This window comes from Tenrec ecaudatus, chromosome 6, assembly GCF_050624435.1.
Source record: "Tenrec ecaudatus isolate mTenEca1 chromosome 6, mTenEca1.hap1, whole genome shotgun sequence".
In the NCBI taxonomy this organism is placed as follows: Eukaryota; Metazoa; Chordata; class Mammalia; order Afrosoricida; family Tenrecidae; genus Tenrec; species Tenrec ecaudatus.
Window position 1 is genome coordinate 74,588,411 of NC_134535.1, and position 6,925 is coordinate 74,595,335.

Genomic DNA, 6,925 nt, shown 5'->3' on the forward strand with positions numbered 1-6,925 from the left:
TTCGGCACCTCGTGATCACACAAGCTGGTGTGCTTCTTCCATGTGGGCTTAGTTGCTTCTGACCTAGATGGCCGCTTGTTTACCTTCAATCCTTTAAGACCCCAGACACTATATCTTCCGATAGCCGGGCACCATTAGCTTTCTTCATAGATGCTATATCTTTTGATAGCCAGAATCCATCAGATTTCTTCACCACATTTGCTTATGCACTGCTTTGTCTTCGGTGATCATGTATGGAAAGTGAGCCACATGGAATTCCAGTTTAATAGAACATAGTGTTCTTGCATTGAGGAGTACTTGAGTATCACCATTGACTTTAGATCACTTCTTCCCTTGTCCCTGGGTTTGTTGGCACCCCCCATTCTGTTCCCTGCCTCCCCCTCTCCCATGTGTCCCTGGAACTATCCACCCCCTTGTTTTCTCCTCCAGATTGTTTATCCTGCCTATCTTATCCAGATAGACATGGGAAAAAAAATAGTACGCACAAAACAACAAGAACAAAAAACAAAACAACAGCAATGAAAACCAACTGTTTGTTGATCTTTATGAGTGTTTTCTGGTCGAGTCTGACGGGGTGCTATGCGAAGTTCTTAATGGCCACAGAGTCTAGTTTTAGTATTCCCTGGGGACTAATTGCTTTGCACCCCTTGTTACTCTGATGCATGCCCTTAGTGTTTTGCTCTGGTGTGGTGGGGTCAGATCAGGCACAATTCCTGAATTGTATCTCCAGTGTTGTCCTGCATAACGCTATAGGTCAGTAAGGGTTATCGTGTCTCGTGGTGGAGACAGGCCTATGGTCTTTTCTACATTGGCTGCTCTGAGCAGGAATATTGTCCTTGGGGCTTGGTGGGCCAGGATGTGTTCCACTCTCTCTTTCTTTCTCCTTCCCTCTTAGTTTGCTCCCTTGTGCTCTGATCAGATGTGCTCCTCTCCCTGAGCAGTAGCATCAGTGCTGTTCTCTAGAGTGCATTCTTCTAGGGGAACAGGTGGGTTCCACGTATCTGGGATTGGGCCCTGACCTGCACACCTCTAAATTGATCCGCTGCGTTGTGTTGGTATGTTGCAATCACATCTTGGCCCACTGGGTCGAAGTCTGGTTGTTTTCTCCCTCCCTCTTCTGTGGAGATATAAACAACACACTCCCCTTCGGTGGGTTAGTGACCTGTCCCCCCACTACCCATGGATTTTTTTCTTTCTTTCCCCGCCTTTTTAGTTGACTGCCATATGTATCCCTGGATTGGGTCTGGCTCCTGCCATACTACTTGGACTTCACCACAGGAATGTATGCATATAGTAGCCTTTTCCCTATGCCTCTTTAGTTTTTTAAGCTGGTCCAAGTGGATTCGTGTTATATTTGTCCTCTTGTGCTTGGCTTACATAAGCATAATTCCCTCCAATTCTTCCCATGTGGTGATGTGCTTTATGCATTCATCACTGCTTTTTAGCGATGTGTAGTACTCCATTGCATGTATGTACCACCTCTTTAAAATCCATTTGCCTATTGATGGAAATTTGGGTTGCTGCCAACTCCTTGCAATTGTGAACTGTGCCGCAATGAACATTGGAGCACAGATGTCTGGTCTTGGTTTGTTCCTTGCCTCTTCTGGGTATATGCCCAGTAGGGGAATTGCTGGGTCATATGGTAACTCTATTTCCATCTGTTTTAGGTATCGCCAGATTGATTTCCATAGTAGCTGTACATACTTACAGGCCCACCAGCAGTGGATGAGAGTTCCTGTCTCCCCACAGCCCCTCCAACACTTGTTGCTTTCTGATTTTTTGAATTGGGCTACCTTTGAGGGTGTCAGGTGGTACCTCATTGTTGTTTTAATTTGCATTTCTCTTATGGCTAAAGATCGGGAACATTTTCTCATATGTTTGTTGGCCATTCGGATTTCTGTCCCTGTAAAATTTCTGTTCAAGTCCTTTGCCCACCTTTCAAGTGGGCTATTGGTTGTTTTCTTTTTGGAAGCTATCAGAGTATTGTAGATTTTAGTAATAAGGTGTTTGTCTGATGTGTCATTGCTAAAGATGTTTTCCCAGTCCATGGAGTCTTTTATTACTCTCTTGGTGAATTCTTTAGATGTACACAGGTGTTTCATCTTCAGCATATCCCACTTGTCAATTTGTGCTTCCTCTGTTTTTGTGTCCTTCCCTATTTCTGATAGCTTATGTATTCCCTGCACTAAAGCTCTCAGATTTGCCCCAATTCCCTCATTTATGGCCCTAATAATTAGGGGTTTTACCTCAAGGTCTGGGATCCACCTTGAGTTTATTCTTGTGCACGGAGCGGGATAAGGGTCTTGTTTCACTTCTCTGTAGGTAGATATCCATTCTTTTAGCACCACTGTTGAAGAGGCATCCGCTTCCCATTTGATATTTTTTTGATGATTTTATTTCTGGTTTTCAATTCTTTTCTATTGTTCTGAGTATCTGTCATCATACCAATAGTAAACTGTTTTGATCTGTATAGGAGGTGGTAAAGCCAGATAAAGCTAGCCCTCCATCAACACAGATTTTGAAATGTTCTTTTTGACAATGAATGCATCATCATTCCTCTTGAATCTGTCATTTCTAGAATAGTTAGTTGTATGACTGTCCAATTTACAATGACCAATACTAGTCTGTTTCAGGTCCCTAGTGCCTAGGATATCAATTTTTATGTGTTCTATTCCACTTTTGAGGACTTCCAACTTTGCTAGATTTGCATTTTGCACATTTCACATTCTGATTATTAATGGATATTTGCAGCTGTTTCGTTCATTTTGAGTAATGCTCCATGAACCAATGAAGGTCCTGAACATTTTATTCCATCCATGTCATTAAAGTTGATTCTATTTCTAAGAGGCAGCACTTTCTCGGTCATATTTAGATAAGTTTCCAACCTTAGGGCATATCTTCTGGCACTATATCTGATTGTGCTCTTATGCCATTCCTAACGTTTTCAGTGGCTAATCTCTCAGTAGTAGCCTATTTTTTCTTCCCAATTTGTGTTTAGTCTGGAAGCTCTACCAAATCCTCTATACTATTGGTGACCCTTCTGATATTGGAAATACTGGTGGCATAGCCTTCTAGTATTACAGCAACATGCAAACCACCACAGTGTGAAAAACCAACACACGAGTGAAGGGTTGATGCAGAGAGATGTTTAAATAAATTTTATTTGGAATAAACCTATACATGTATGAACTGGAAACCTAGTAGCAATTCTTTTTGCCTTAGTACAATACCCATGTAATGGTGGTCACCACTTTTAAATTAAAGCTGTCCTTGAACATTACCTAAGACATTATAAGTGGAGGGGGGGGAGAGGGGAGGGAGGACGGAAAATGAGGAGCTGATGCCAGGAGCTTACATGGAAAGCAAATGTGTTGAGAATGATGAGAGTAATGAATGTATAACTGTGCTTTACACAATTGATGTATGTATGGATTGTGAGAAGAGGTGTAAGAGCCCCCAATAAAATGATTTAAAAAAAGACATTATAGGTATTTCAGGTCTCATGATGATTTATGTTTTTTTCCACCAATGCCATCTCAATCAATGCCCGCAATGTCTCTAATTATGCCCATAAAAATACCTTGGTTGCCTGTAGAATGTCATGGGTGGTTCCTGGTCCAACCAGGAGCCTGACGTTTTACTAGATTTATTGACCAACCTCGGCTGACTATTGGGCCACAACTATTTTCAAAATCCTCTCTAATTTGTTCTGTGCTTGATATTAGCATAACATTATTAGAGCAATGTAACATTACACTGGAGCTTTGCACCAATCTAAGAGTGGTTTTACCAAACTATGACATTAAGTCAGTGAATTCAAGTAACTATGAAAGTAAATTGGGATTCTTCCCACAGGAATGCAGACTGCAGCTGGCTCTTTTCTAAGAGTAGGATCAAGAAAAGTACATCTGCAGATCAATAACCGAGTATCAGTTTAGCCTACTGTATTTTCTGCACTATCAATACCTTCTCTGGAACAACTGATGTGGCAGGTATACTTAAACCAAAATCAAATTCACTGCCACTGTGTCAATGCTTACTCAAAGAGACCCTATGAGTATGTCCAAAGCTTAAAAACTCAGACTCACTGCCTTTGAGTCGATTCCAACTCATGGACATCTGATAGGACAGAGCAGAACTGCCTTTGTGTGTTTCAGAGATGAAATCTTTATGGGAGTAGAAAGCCTTATCTTTCTCCCGAGGAGTGGCTGGTTTTGAACTGTTGGCTTTTTGGTTAACAGCCTTGATAGTTTACTACCAGTTGTCATGAGATTTTTCATGGGTCACACAGAGCTGTTATGTGGAGAATTTGTTGGCACCAGCATTCCAACCTTTAGTATATTCTTTAATCAAAGCAGTAATTCTCTTTTGTCCATCAAGTATCCTATAATGTTTCAAACTAACAACCTGAGTGGGCTCAGACAATTTAAGAGTCTCCTTTAGTTTGGCTAATCAATAGTGGTCTAAGGACAGATTTTATAAGTTTTATGATATTGAGAGACCGCATTCCCCAATTATACAGAATTCATACCACTAATACTTTCAAGTGAAACTAGCACTGTGATCATGGCAGTAGGGACAGTGCGACTGTGCTGAAGAGGAACAGACTGGGCACCAAGGCTCAGGATTTCTTTAATTGGCCTGAAGAATCTTTTGATTAATCAGGCAGTATACTGGATGATATATTCATTATATATTCAGCAAAACATAAGGGCAGATTGCGGCAATATTGACAAAATTCTTGAACCACTGGAAAGCCAAGGTGAAGGTATGTGGAAGTATGAACCCTTTAAGGCAGCTGTCTAGAGCTAATGGACTTGCTGTCAGACTTCATTCAGAGTGAGTGCCAGACATATACATGGACTCAGAGGATAGCAATTGAGCAATGGATTTTCCTTTGTGTAGCTCTCAAAACTCCCAAAGAGTGTCCTGCTATAGACTACATCAGGCACACACTTGATGGTGCTTCCTGTCTTCTGAATAGCAATAAATGCTTTTCTAGCAGGGTTAGCAGAGAGGAATCATCTGTGGCAAAGCTGAAATCACTATGCTGTAGTATTCATACAATATTTTCACATTTTTATTCTCATCACCAGCATATTTGATGCATATGAAAACGAAACATTTTTGTGTCACCGGTTTACTAAATTTGTGATGAAATATAATTTGATGCTCAAGGATAAACTGATTGTACCAGTTTTAGAAGAGGAAGTATAACATCCAGTTTCTGAGAGAAGTGAAGTATGAAAGGAATCATCCAAAATGTACTGGACACAAGAGGTCAAAATTCACTGCCATCGCGTTGATTCCAACTTCCAGGCACCCAGCATTGAAGTGCACCTGTGGGTGTCTGAGACTGTGACTCTGGGTGGGAGTAGAATGTTTCATCTTTCTCCTGTGGAGCCGCTGGTGAGTGCAAACTGTTGACCTTGCGGTTAGCAACCCAATGCATTACCCACGATGCCACCAGGGCTCCTAGTTAATATTATATTAATTAGATAATGTATATAACAGTGTGTGTATATATAGCTACACACACACATATGTAAGTTTAGACACATCATGTACCCATATTGTAGTTTCATTAATTAGTATAGGTTTTTATATGCTGAGTTGCCTTTTAAATGGGGACACATTCTTTTCAAATTTTGTCATGCCATACAATTCAATAATTCAATCACATCAAGAAGAGTTGTATAATTATCACCACAGTTTTAGAACATAATCTTCTAAAATGGGAAATACTTTTTTAAGTTATCATGAATTATATATTCACTGGTAGGATGGTTTTGAAATAAGATTGTGTTGTCTGTTTATAATGCCTGCCAATAATGCAATATTTACAGTTTGGTAAAAAAAATTGCTGTTAACAAACATTGGATCACAATCCTCATCAAATAAACCCATCTATAAAAGGATGAGTGTACAAGCCATTTATTTAAATAGTAACATTTTCCTTTGGTTTTACTCTGGCGTTTAGATTGCTTTTGTTGTTAGGTGCCGTGAAGTCCGTTCTGATTCACAGCAACCCTGTGTACGAGAGAACAAAACACTGCTTGGCCTGCTCCATCCTCTTCATCATTCTTATGTTTGAGCCCAACAATGCAGTGACTGTGGCAATCCATTTTGTTGGAGGTCTTCCTTTTTCTCTGCCCCTCTGCTTTATCAAGCAGGATGTCCTTCTCCAGAGTCTGGTCTCTCCTGACAACATGTCCAAAGTACAGGAGATGAAACCTCACCATCCTTACCTCTCAGGAGCATTCTGGCTGTACTTCTTCCAAGACAGATATGCTTCTTCTGTTGGCAGTCCATGATATTTTCACTATTGTTCGCTGGCACCACATTTCAAATGCTTCTGCACTTCTTTGGTCTTTCTTATTCACTGTGCAACTTTAATATGCATATAAGGCAACTGAAAATACCATGGTTTGGGTTAGGTAAACCTCAGCTCTTCAGCACTTCAAAGAGATCTTGTGCAGCAGAGTTACCCAATTTGAGTTTAGATATTCTAGAAAATTCTGTAGTGCATGCAGTTTTTTGACTGTTAATTTTTAAGAAATGATATAAGAAAGTAAAAAATTCTATTTTTATATGTATATATAACAGTATGTATATCTGAATTTAAAATTTTTAATGAAGCATTAGTTAAATAATCTTGCTATGCTATATAAACCCCATATTTGTTCAGCATGATTTAAAAGGATTTACATTTCTTTAATTGTGGGCTATTACATATAAGAGGATGATGATGATAAAGCACATAAATGATGTTTGTACTGGAAACCCCCTTGGCCCACCTCTTCTCAATTTCCTTAACCCACTTCCTGAACTGTTTTCACTTAGAAGTGACAGGGACAGAACAGGGGCTACTTCCTGCCAAGAGAACGGACCCTCTTCTTGCTAGAAAGGAATATTCTGCTTGTGA

At 40.1% G+C, this 6,925-nt stretch overlaps 1 pseudogene; it reads left to right on the forward strand.

The window, feature by feature from the left end:
• Positions 1 to 229: 229 nt before the first annotated feature.
• On the forward strand, positions 230 to 5,247 carry LOC142451445 (MOB-like protein phocein; annotated as a pseudogene).
• The last annotated feature ends 1,678 nt before the right edge of the window (positions 5,248 to 6,925 follow it).